The 13115-nt window shown below is 41.2% G+C and overlaps 1 non-coding gene across 1 annotated transcript; it reads right to left on the reverse strand.

The window, feature by feature from the left end:
- Positions 1-1121: 1121 nt before the first annotated feature.
- On the reverse strand, positions 1122-1194 carry trnar-ucg (transfer RNA arginine (anticodon UCG)). Its single transcript has one exon. It is a non-coding gene; the product is annotated as a tRNA-Arg (tRNA).
- Between the last annotated feature and the right edge of the window lie 11921 nt (positions 1195-13115).

Below are 13115 nucleotides of genomic sequence, written 5' to 3' on the forward strand. Positions count from 1 at the left end.
AGTAGTTTATTGCCTTGATTCCTTTTTGTAGCTGGCTGTGTAGTGGTCACATTCACCAAATGTATGAAACGGTCCTGGGTCAAAACTGAAGTACAACTGAGGAGAGTGTTCCACCACACAAGGCAATCCATTCCTACAAAACCTATTTAAGAGGTGCAAGCTAATTTTTCAACACCCCACGTTTTCCAGTTAACAAATGTAATTTCCAGGAATACCGAAGGAGGCCAAACCCCCAAAACACCTAAACATAGAGGACCCCAGAGCAGCAAAAAATGTCAGTTGTCCTTCCCTGTTCCAGGTTAAGGACTTTGACCATAGAGGTATTGTTGATACTCATTCAGACTTCAAAACCTTCACGTCAACATTTTTACTGTGGCACAGCTTCCTGTGGGTACAACCTTGATCCCCCTTTGTAGCTGGTATTTAGTCTTCTTTTAATGTTCCATCTCTAAACTCCAGATCCCCTCCTCCTTGGCCAATCAAAGGTGTCTTGTGTTGTCCAGAGTTTGAAGGTAGGAAGTACAGGAGGAAAGATTCACAGGATAAATCTGCTCATGTCCTCTAAATTTTCAGTGTCACAGAGATTTGCAGATCTGCATTCATAACGCACCATGAACAGACATGCTCGTCACACCCCTTTCCTAATGACAGGGTGGAGGAGAAAACTCTCTTTTCAGATGACTGAGGGAAGTGTTCTACCAAGCTTATGGTAACGTGTGCTTACAAAACCTGCTTCGAACATGAGGCACAAGTTTTTCAACGCCCCACTTTGCCCTGCCAACAATGGAAAGCAATTCCAGGACAGAAAGTTCGGATTCCCAGGCACATTGTGCACAATCACAGTTGTTTACAACCTTGATCCCTCTTTGTTGCTGGTATTTAGTCTTCCTCCACACTCATGGTAACACGCACTTAAAAACTACTGCTTCAAACACAGCACACAGGTTCTTTTTTCAACAGTGCACCAGAGGCCAAACCACCTAAGCATTTGGGACCCCAGTGAAACGCGAACGATGCCAGTTGTCTGCCTCTACAGGTCTTGCTAGTATTCACTGACTTCAAAAGATTCATCTCAACATGTTCACGGTGTCCTATTGAAACAGGGGTCAGGTAAAGAGGAGCAACCATGAAGGGACTCGAACCCTCAATCTTCTGATCCGAAGTCAGACGCCTTATCCATTAGGCCACATGGTCAACCGTGCAAGAGTAAAGCCCTGAAAATTTTATTATTATGTTTCTGTGGTGTAGTGGTTATCATGTTTGCCTCACATATGAAAGGTCACCAGGCAGAAACATTCTTTTGGTGAAACCTGCCACCTCGCTTTAACAAAAGCCTAGTCTGAAAAGGGAGGCCACTGGACCATATGGTAAACCTCCATGGTTATGATGGTGTGTCCCTGTTGTCTAACTCAAAGCATAGTCTCCATCAATTACTTTCGTGACTTTGTCCAAAGCACCAGCTAGCCATTAGGTCAGTGTGACCAGGAGGTTGTGAGCCATTTCAAACAAAGTAAGTGGTTGTTTTTCAGGGTGAAGGCAGGAGATTAAGAGGAAAGACCCAAAAAGGCACTTCTGCCATTCAAATTTTCAGCATCAAAAGCAACACGTGAAGTGGTGGCTTTTTCAGAAAGCTTTTCTGTCTTGCCAGACAATAGTTATTTATTGCCTTGATCCCTCTTTATAGCTGCTTTTGTGGTGGTCACGTTCACCAAACATATGAAAGGGCCCTGATTCAAAATTAAAGCACATGATTGGATGTAACTTGTTAGCTCTGGACAGATTCCACTGCATATGTTGCACAACCTGAAGCACAAAAGCTTTTACTGGTGTCATGCCCAGCTCCTTTCAGCCCCTTTCTGTCCTATTCGGTTCCTCTCTTTTCCTCTCCACTCCTCTCTGTTCCTCTTGTCTGTTTATCTCGTTTTCCCCCCTTTAGTGGTCAGTAGTCACTTGTTCTAACCCTACCCTCTTCTGCCTACATGAAAAAGATACTGCATTCCCTTTATTGTTATAGTTCAGTATTACAGTTACTGTATGGATGCATTTTTTAAAATTGCATGTTCAGTCTCAGTTTAACATAATAATAAAATCATTGTCAAATCTTAGAAACCTCAATGAGAAACTCACTGACAAGAGCTAGGTTGTAATATTACGTCATATGTGTCTGGAAATCAAAATAACTATTTTAAATTATTAACTTAATTTAGGGCTGAACTGGAGAGAGTAAAATGTTATTCATGATTCATGCTTCTCCAGGGCATCACACTGTATCTATCAAGTTGCTAAAATTATTTAGATAAGTTGAATAACATTGGAACTATCTTCTAAATTGGTTGGACATCAAACGTGAGTGGGAAGAGTCAGTCTTGCCTACACTGCACATCGATCAATGTACTGCCTGACTGGTCTGACCTTCCTCCTCCGTCAGTCCTTGAACTGCTTATATGAATCCAGGCATTCTCATGTCTTTTAGGAGTTAATTGGGTTTATCTCCGTCATTCTGTTTGGTCATAAATATTGGGTGTGCTCATTTTGCTCCCTCAATGTATACTGCCCCGGCTGATGTTTCAGGTCCCCTCATGCCTGTTGGAGTGTTTTCGGTGGGAGTAATTTCCCCTGTCATTTCGACTGTAAACTCTGTCTAGCTCCCTGGGCTATTTTTCAAATATAGAACATGCTCCTGTGGAAAGTGTCTAATCATGTTTTTGCATCTTCAAGGACAACACGACCCCTTCTTCCATATCGGAGCAAAGGAAAGGGGGAAAAAGAAGTCTTAATTGAGTCCACCGTATCTGAAACCAATTGCAACCGGGACAAAGTCAAGTCACTCTTGAGCAATGTCAAGAAAAACATACAAGCAGAAGTAGGTCTAAAAATCACCAAAATGGCAAATCTATTCAATAAAATAGATTTTTAATTTAATTAAATTATTACTAAAAAATAATGTTTTTATCTCAGTATGTCGACGTGAGTCGGAGCAGATGCTGCTTATCTGAATATCCCAACAGATGAGTGAATACCAGGTAAAAGGACCAACAATGCAGCAAATGACACTGAGTGAGTGAGTGAGTGAGTTGATATAAAAAGAGAAAAAGGTAAGCAGACCATGGGAGTTCAAAAGGAATTGCAATTACTGCCTCTCTTCAATACACTCATTTCCAATACACTTGTTTTCCCCTGCAGGTCCTCATAACCTTGGCATAAGAGTGTGGCTTCTTTCCACAGGTCACATACACAGGCACTGTGTGTTTGCTCTGAGGACCTTTCTATAATAAAAATCAAAGAGAAAAGTTTCCAAACAGTAATAAATGTGCAACGGTACGGGAACAAAAATAACCCAACTGAGTGAAAAGTTTTAAAGTATATTACAGGTCAGTCTTAATGTGGGGTTTCATTTCCAAAAATATATGCAAACATGAAGTGTCTTTTTGATGGTTACAATTTCACTTTTTTGACTTTCTGGGATGAAGTGTCCTACACTCACTGAAATAATCACTGGGAAAAAAAAGTAGATGTTCAACATGCAAAAACTCTAAGCCAAGCTGGTTGATTCTTCTGGCTTTGTGGTATCTGTAGATATCACATCTCTGTGCTTATTAAAATGCATGAGGGATTCAGGGGAGATTTCATTAGCTGCTCTGAAGGGGGTTTTACAGGTGGAAGGAGTGCTTCTGTGCCAATGAAGTCATTGCACCGAAGGGTAATGACAGGCCTGCCGGAAACATGGAGCACCGATAAACTTTTGTAACAACCGACAAGAAGTTTTTATAACCTTTACATGTGTTTTTACATTCAGCTGTCTGTTGATAGAAATTAATTTACAGGACCACTAATACACTAGAAAAAAAAGGATTTTGGAAGGGATATAGAGACATACATGGTTGAACAATTAATATAAAAAAGACAGGACAGTTTATTTGTATAACGCTTTTAATATTCAAAAAGTGTTTCAAAGCAGCTTTACAAAGATCAGTGCCTAAACCCCTGTGAGCGAGTCCAAGGCAACGATGCAAAGGAAAAACTCCCTAATGAAGTGAACAGGAGGAAGAAACCTTGGACGGAAGCAAGACTCAACGGGGGAGCCCATTCTCCTCTGGCCTGCACCTTGAATAGAGATATTTATAAAATGAGTCCAGGGCAGCCAGATTCAATGGTCTATAAACTTATTTACAATATAAGATTTGTTTACCATTGCATTACAATTTACATCATTTGTTGACCTCAGAATGGATGCTCCAATTTGGGGGCACAGAGGAGACAATAAAAAGGAAACAGGAGCAAGATTCTTAAGCAGTTCTTTGAGATGTTTTAGAATGATTTTGATTCTGATTCAAGTGCAGCACTAGTGCTCCTGCAACCCTAATTACAGCAGCAATAAAAAAAAAAAACAGAATCAATTCATAGAACAAATCTGTAAAAAAAAACAAAGAAAAAATATATTTATATTACATAAAGCAATGCTATCCGCCAGGATATAATTATAAACACACCAGACACCTAAATAGTTGAGGAGGGGGTGTTGCTACAATCTATCACATGTTAGCTGTTACTCAGAGATCAGGATATAAGTTTAATTCATTTGAGATACATGTTCTTGGTCTCACTGTACCTGGTACTAGCAACAACTCTGCTGTGCTATTCACTCTTATTACCATTTACAACTCCCCTGGGTCTGATGTGGAATTTCTTAAACAAACTTCAGATTTTCTGTCAAATCTTGTGGTTACTACACATAATGCTGTGATAGTGGGTGACTTTAACATTCACATGGAGAATGAGAATGATTCACTGAGATCAGGATTTGCTGACCTCCTTAACTCCATAGGTATTAGTCAAAATGTCACAGGGCCCACTCACCGTCAAAATCACACCCTGGACCTGGTTTCGTCCTTTGGGGTTAATGTTAACGTCATATCTACTTTCACATTTCTAATCACTATCTTATTCTATGCACGTTGAATGAGCTCTTAAGTTTTACCATACTAGGTGCTATTGTACCCCTCCACAAGCAAAGGGCTAGAGAGAAAAGAGTTACCCCCTGGTTTGATGACCACACCCACACACTGTGCCTGAAGGTTGTGTGTGCTCACTACTGATGTGTAAGGATGCAGAGGTCAAATTCACTGCTCACAGTGTGTGTGTGTGCGCGATCATGGAGGTTTAATCTTAATTAGTAACACAGCAAGAACATCCTTCTTTCATCTCCATAATATAGCCAAGATAAGGAACATGTTGTCCTTGCATGATGCAAAGAAGTTAGTTCGTGCCTTTATAACATCTAGATTAGATTACTGTAATGTACTATCAGCTGAATGCCCTGTCATGTATATAAACAGGCTTCCGTTAGTTCAGAATGCTGCTGCTAGGGTCCTTACTAGAACTAGGAAGTGTGGACATATTAGTCCAATATAATGCAGTCTACACTGCTTACCTGTTAGGTTTCATGTCGATTGTAATATTGTTTTGCTATTATATAAGAATAATAATTATAATTGTCTGCCCCCCCCCCCCCCCCCCCCCATACCTAAGTGACCCCTTGCGATCTAAGAGGGTGGTCTGCACCACCCTCTTAGATCACAAAATGCAAATCTTCCCTCCCTATGCAGTGTAACATAATCCACAACTGGTGGCAGGTTTTTCTCCTACGTGGCTCCTAAACTCTGGAATAGTCTTCCAATGTTTCCAATGTCTGGGATTCAGACACACTCGCTCAGTTTCAGTCTAAACGTACTTATTTAGCCTAGCATACATTAGTTGTTGCACAGAGTACTCAGGCATCCGAGTACTTATGCAGTTATATCAATCCTCGAGTTTCTACATTACCATCGAGTACTCGCTAATCACGTGATGCTAGATCTCACACGCACTCAGTTTCCAGTTAGAGCCCTTGGTAAACAAGAGGAATGATGGCGACACCATAAAAGGGTGAATCGATAGTTTGTTTGCTTTGTTGTTGTATTTAGCTGTGCAAATTTTCTCTCCCAACTGTCATTGTGATGAAATAAACGTGCAACATTTGTTGTTGACGGAATTCTAAAGGATGGCTCTAACATCAAGTCTGTCATATAATAGACTAGGCTAAACAAATTAATGTTTTTAAGAGATAGATGCAAGCAAATATGACTAATTTAATTTTTTAAGTCGGTTAGGCTTACGAATGATGACCAGGCAAAAACCAGCCGCTATATCTAAACACAGTAAGAACATTTAACGAAGAAATAATTATGCGTTTTCAGATTTACCCTGGATTTAACCCATTATAGTGTGCACAACACGCTTTGTTGACTGAGCTGTCTATGGGCTACTGTCAAATGATGGTAACAATAATGTTAAAATATCATTGGTATCATCCATACTTCACCACTGTGTAAGGTAAGACCAAGTGTGATCTTCATATCATATGGTTAATTTTATGCTTTGCCCTATGCACTGGGACCAACCACATCATAGTTGCACAGTCTTTTAACGGATGCAGCAGGAAACACGTACTCGAGGTGTAAACCTATGCATTCGTGCAACCCCTAGCATATAGTTAATTATCTTAGCCAAGGGGGGGTTGAGGTGGTGGACCATGGTTATGGAGTGTTTTTGGTGAGCTGAGATGTCGGTCCTGTCTCCTTTCCATTCACAGGAGATCACTCAAGTTTTATTGACTATGGAGTGGAGAGTTGTTGATGTCTCAGGGACCCCTCATTGCTCTCCGGCCTGCTGCTTCTTCCCTCTCTCTTGTTTTTTGGTTCAACGCTGCATTAATCAGGGTTGTTGGAGCACTAGAGTTGTACTCGAGCTGGAATCAAAATCAGTCTAAAACACCTCAGAGAACTCCACTGCATGCTTCAGTTTGCCTCATAGTCCTGTTCCCTATTTTCTCTTTATCTTCTCTTCTCTGGGGAATCCTCTCTGAGGTCTACAAGACACCACTCCCAGGCCTCGACTCCAGCGTGAGATATATATATATATATATATATATATATATATACTCCTGTCCCTCCTGCCCCTATTCTGAGCCAATGGCCCATCTGTGATGCTGACTCAACCCAACTGTTGAACCAAGATCAACATGTCCTTTATAGCCACATCATAGTCTTAGTTTTAACTATAGTAAAGAGAGGCTTTCTCAGCCATGATACTGTTTGTCTTAAAGACAAATGTATTGACATGAACACTGCTTCGTTATCACACTGATCTATATCTCATACCATCTAGAACTCCTAGAACCTCTACATATTAACTGCAATTAAATTATACACTGTCAATAATTTAACCATGGACTCATGTTATACTGTATACATCTCGGGTCCATGTGCCAGCCAGAGGAGGATGGGCTCCACCTGCTGAGTCTTGGTTCCCCGCAAGCGTTCGTCCTCCTATTTACTGCGTATTTGGGGGGTGCCTCAGGCTTGCTCACTGGGGGTTTAGGCGCTAATTTTTGTAAAGCTGCTTTGAGACAGTTTTTGACTGTAAAAAACACAACACAAATAAAGTTGAATTTAAACTATTTGCTCCAAATAAAAATAACAATTCCTCTAATGTTTGGTGCTGGTCTTCATTAAGGTCATTTAGTGACAAAGTACAGAATTTAGAGTTATAGATGTAATAGGATTCTCCAAATAATATAACTTGGTCAGTGTTTCCAACAGGTTTAACATGTCCAATACTGAATTATGCTGCGTTTTGTGGTAGTGAGGCTGCGTTTTGTGCGTTTTGTGTGTTTTGCGGTTGTGTTTTGTGATTGTGACGTTGTATTTGGTGTACTTTGTGTTGATTTTTATACAGGCCAGACATTGTGATAGCAATTTGTTGCATAGAGAGACATAAGGAAGTTGAACCTCTACTGGGTGGAGCACTCAATATTACAGAGGGTGACATTAAGATCTTCTGGCTGACTGGCGTGAGGTGGGGCACAGTTAAAGTGATCCGGAGACTATACAGTGCACCAAATAACACAGTCTGACTGGCAAGGCAGACCTGCTCTGAGTTTAGCTGATGGTTTATATTCTGACATACTTGAACAAAGCACAGATTTGTAAGCAGTTAGCAGAAGCACATAAAAGTAACATATACTGGCAAGTCAAAGTGACATGAGACAATGCAACACACTGGACCGTACTGACGCACATGCACATGTTTAAAGTGAGTTTAAAGTGAGTTCTGTTTTCCAGACAATACCAGGCTTACCTGGAGGAGAGAAGCTGAAGTGTTGAGGAACAGAGGGAATGTAGATGAAAAGTGTAGAGTCCAGATACCGCTGCCTCACCCCTGCAGTCTGAAGCACAGTTTAAAATCATATTATTATATATATATATATATATATATATATATATATATATATATATATATATATAGTTATAAGTTACCAGCTAAACCATTCAACATAGACTACCAACTACCACAGCACAGGGCACATTAGTTAAGTAATACAGTTGAATACAATTCAGCTTAATGAAACTGAGACTAAAGTATGGTCATTTCTGACATGGCTGTGACTCCTTAAGAAAAACCCAGTATAAACCACAGTAACAAGAGTACATGTAATTTATAATTTTACAATACTGCGGTTTGATGAGTGAATGGTAGGGGAGCGTGTTGGAGTGTAAGGTACAGGGTATGGGTGATGCCAGGATGGTGCAGTGGGGTAGACAGACAAATGCATTAACACAGTGATGACTGAAGGAGAGCAGGAAGAAAAGAAAACAGGATTTGAAGTTGTGCTGAGACAACATGTGTAGTTGTGGTAGATGGTGGCTTCCGTCATTAAGACACAACATCCAGGTCAAACTGCGGGCAAAACACATGGTACTTTTCCAACTTCATTTCTTTATTTTTGATAGTTTCGGTCAAAAATAACAGGTATTTAAGAGCGCAGATAATCCAGGCGTGCGCATGCCCCAGCTGGAAAACCATGTCAAACGTTTTGTGAAAGTATAAAAAAAGAACCTGTAACATTGGAATTAATATACAGTTTACAATCATTGAACGGTCTTGAAAGACCAAATGGAGTGTGTGTGAGTGGGTACTGGTGTGAGTGGGTACTGGTGTGAAAGAACTGCTGGTTGGATTGACAGTGAGGAAATCAGAAATCATGGGATGGGGAGGGAGCAGCACAGAGGCCGCAGTGAGCAGTGAGCAGGGAGTAAGAATGCAGACCAAGATGAGCAGACAGAGAACACACAAAAAGGGGCAGACAGAGAGCAGACAATAATGAGCAGTGGAGATGAGGAGACTTGGAGAGAGACACGGAGTGGAGAATGTCTGAAGGGCTGTAGAGAAAACGCAGGTGGCTGCACTGGGGTTTGTGTGAATGGTTTAACTCTGAACCGCAGAGAAGCAGAGGAGCAAATAGAAGAGAGAGAGAAAGAGAGAGAGAGAGAGAGAGAGAGAGAGAGAGAGAGAGAGAGAGAGAGAGAGAGAAGCCAGGGGCCGGGTGCTGGGGTCAGCGGGGACTGGGGGTTTGGATGACCAGTATTAAGAAAAGCCGTGCAGCTGGCATGGGCAGTGAGCCCCATACTGGAGGGCAAATAAGCACAGAGACAGAAAGGGGGACGAGCGTGGAATTGGGGACAAGCGTGGAATTGGGGACAGGAGCGGCCACACATCCTGCGGCAGGAGAAGAAGAGAGGCTGGCCAGGGCTGGACGCACAGCTAATGGGGTGTCGGAGCTAGCGGCAGGCTCACCGCGCTGAACTGTTTCATCTCTCTCTAGAGCAGGGAATTGAGAGCAGTAAGAGCCCATGAAGTAAGAGAAGATATAGTCTGTTGTGGAGGGACAGCTGGTGTTCAGAGTGCATGGCGTGAGGTGGAGAGAGGCAGTTTAAACGGAGTGAATGGACATGCTGAGACCCACAGAGACACAGGGAATGGGACAGGACAATCAGAAGCTCCTCCAAACACAGGATGACTGGGACAGTTACAGATGTAGTCATGTTATACGTAATGACAGTTTGTGCTTAACTGAGTGGTAAATATTCACACAATGGAAAATTGTCATTTTGAAAAAAGATCACAGTTCCGTAACGGTTAAGAAGATATACTGTTAGAATCATTAGATGTCATGCATGAAGCTGTGATGAATGACAACCTCAGTTTTCCATAAATATTCCTCTGCTAAAATGGTGTGTCCCTGGGGCGGGGGAGAAGACCGCTGTCATGGCGTCAGCCTGGTTCTCTGCTGTGGGCGTGAAAGAGACAGGAAGGCTCGTTATCATGAGAGGGTAACCAACACAAGGTCAATACAAGGTTAACATCTCTGTTTCATCACTGGGGTTTCTTTCACCTGTTTAAGGGAGAAGAGCAGAGAGGGGCCAGCTAAAAGTCAAGCTTTGCATATATATATGTGTGTGTGTGTGTGTGTGTGTTTATGTGTGTGTCTGTGTCTGTGTCTGTGTGTGTGTGTTTTAACAAAACTGGAGGAAGATAGTCTGAGAGACAATTTGTGTGAGTGTGTGTGTATGTGTGCATGTGTTTAACAAAGAGAGAGAATTCATCTGTGTTTGTGTGTGTGTGCATGCATTTAAAAAGAGAAACAGAATTTGTGTGTGTGTGTGTGTGTGTGTGTGTGTGTGTGTGTGTGTGTGTGTGAATTTGTTTAACAAAGAGAGAGAATTCATCTGTGTTTGTGTGTGTGCATGCATGTATTTAAAACGAGAAAGAGATTTCGCGCGCGCGCGTGTGTGTGTGTGTGTGTGTGTGCGTGTGTGTGTGTGTGCTTATGAGAGAGAGAAAGCCACAGGTGGGCTTATTCAGATTGGCAGTATATCTGGTCTGAGGCGGAGACAGAATGCGTCGTTTGATGTTTTTCTGTCAGTGGAGTGACCGTGCACACCCTTCAACCAGAAAACAAAGCAACAGGCTCTTCACAAGAGAGTGGCCTACCCGGTTCAGAGACAAAACTAGTCATCTATTCATCTCTCTCACCGTCTGCAATCTTCTCACGCCTTTTTATTGCTTTTAAACCATGATAGCACACAGACACTGTTTGAAGAACAGACAGCTCACCCCCACACACCCACTCACCCCCACCTTTCATATCTAAAGGGATCATTCAGCATCTTCATGCCTTGTTTGGTAAAACAGCAAAGATAATCATCTCTGTTTTTCTGTGGGAATGTGTGGAAACATCCAGAAGGGAGATAACAGAACATGCCTTAAATAGTCTGTGATGTCACTGTGTCAGTTTAACTGATTTCCACCACTTTAGTTTAGGTGGACAATGTTTGTTTGTTTGTTGTTATTTTTTACTGATTCAGAAGGGCCTACCCTGTCTTAACACCACAGATATGTGCTTTGGCCATTGCCATCTGTTTGCAAAACATTCAGTGACTAATTCACCAACTCAGTATTTTAAATTTTTAATTTTCAAACATGTATGCTAAACATGCTTTCTAATAATGAACCAATAAACAAGACATGCGTGTCCTATTTATAATTTGGTTGCTGTTTCTCATAGCATTTACTGCCATTTTGGATCATCCCTTGTTTTGAGCCATGGCAGCCATAGGACATGGCTGAAATGAGTTAGATGCTGTGATGCTGTATACAAAGCTGTAGATTCTGTAAGGCTGTAGATTCTATTAGGCTATATATTCTGTAAGGCTGTAGATTCTTTAAGGCTGTAGATTCTATAAGGCTATATATTCTGTAAGGCTATAGATTCTGTAAGGCTGTAGATTCTGTAAGGCTATAGATTCTGTAAGGCTGTAGATTCTATAGGGCTATAGATTCTGTAAGGCTGTAGATTCTGCAAGGCTATATATTCTGTAAGGCTATAGATTCTGTAAGGCTATAGATTCTGTAAGGCTGTAGATTCTATAGGGCTGTAGATTCTGTAAGGCTGTAGATTCTGTAAGGCTGTAGATTCTATAGGGCTGTAGATTCTGTAAGGCTATAGATTCTGTAAGGCTGTAGATTCTATAGGGCTGTAGATTCTGTAAGGCTGTAGATTCTGTAAGGCTGTAGATTCTATAGGGCTGTAGATTCTGTAAGGCTGTAGATTCTGTAAGGCTGTAGATTCTATAGGGCTGTAGATTCTGTAAGGCTGTAGATTCTATAGGGCTGTAGATTCTGTAAGGCTGTAGATTCTGTAAGGCTGTAGATTCTATAGGGCTGTAGATTCTGTAAGGCTGTAGATTCTGTAAGGCTGTAGATTCTGCAAGGCTATATATTCTGTAAGGCTATAGATTCTGTAAGGCTATAGATTCTGTAAGGCTGTAGATTCTGCAAGGCTATATATTCTGTAAGGCTGTAGATTCTGTAAGGCTGTAGATTCTATAGGGCTGTAGATTCTGTAAGGCTATAGATTCTGTAAGGCTGTAGATTCTATAAGGCTGTAGATTCTATAGGGCTGTAGATTCTGTAAGGCTGTAGATTCTATAGGGCTGTAGATTCTGTAAGGCTGTAGATTCTATAGGGCTGTAGAATCTGTAAGGCTGTAGATTCTGTAAGGCTGTAGATTCTGTAAGGCTGTAGATTCTGCAAGGCTATAGATTCTGTAAGGCTGTAGATTCTGCAAGGCTATATATTCTGTAAGGCTATAGATTCTGTAAGGCTATAGATTCTGTAAGGCTGTAGATTCTGCAAGGCTATATATTCTGTAAGGCTGTAGATTCTGTAAGGCTGTAGATTCTATAAGGCTGTAGATTCTATAAGGCTGTAGATTCTGTAAGGCTGTAGATTCTGTAAAGCTGTAGATTCTATAGGGCTGTAGATTCTATAAGGCTGTAGATTCTGTAAGGCTGTAGATTCTATAGGGCTGTAGATTCTGTAAGGCTGTAGATTCTGTAATGATGGAGTTCAATCAGAGTTATGTTTTTCGAGAAATGATTCTGTAAGGCTGTAGATTCTATAAGATTCTATAGATTCTATAGGGCTGTAGATTCTGTAAGGCTGTAGATTCTATAGGGCTGTAGATTCTATAGGGCTGTAGATTCTGTAAGGCTGTAGATTCTGTAATGATGGAGTTCAATCAGAGTTATGTTTTTTGAGAAATGATTCTGTAAGGCTGTAGATTCTATAAGGCTGTAGATTCTGTAAGGCTGTAGATTCTATAGGGCTGTAGATTCTGTAAGGCTGTAGATTCTGTAAGGCTGTAGATTCTATAGGGCTGTAGATTCTATAAG

Source organism: Chanos chanos, chromosome 16 (genome assembly GCF_902362185.1).
Source record: "Chanos chanos chromosome 16, fChaCha1.1, whole genome shotgun sequence".
NCBI lineage: Eukaryota > Metazoa > Chordata > Actinopteri > Gonorynchiformes > Chanidae > Chanos > Chanos chanos.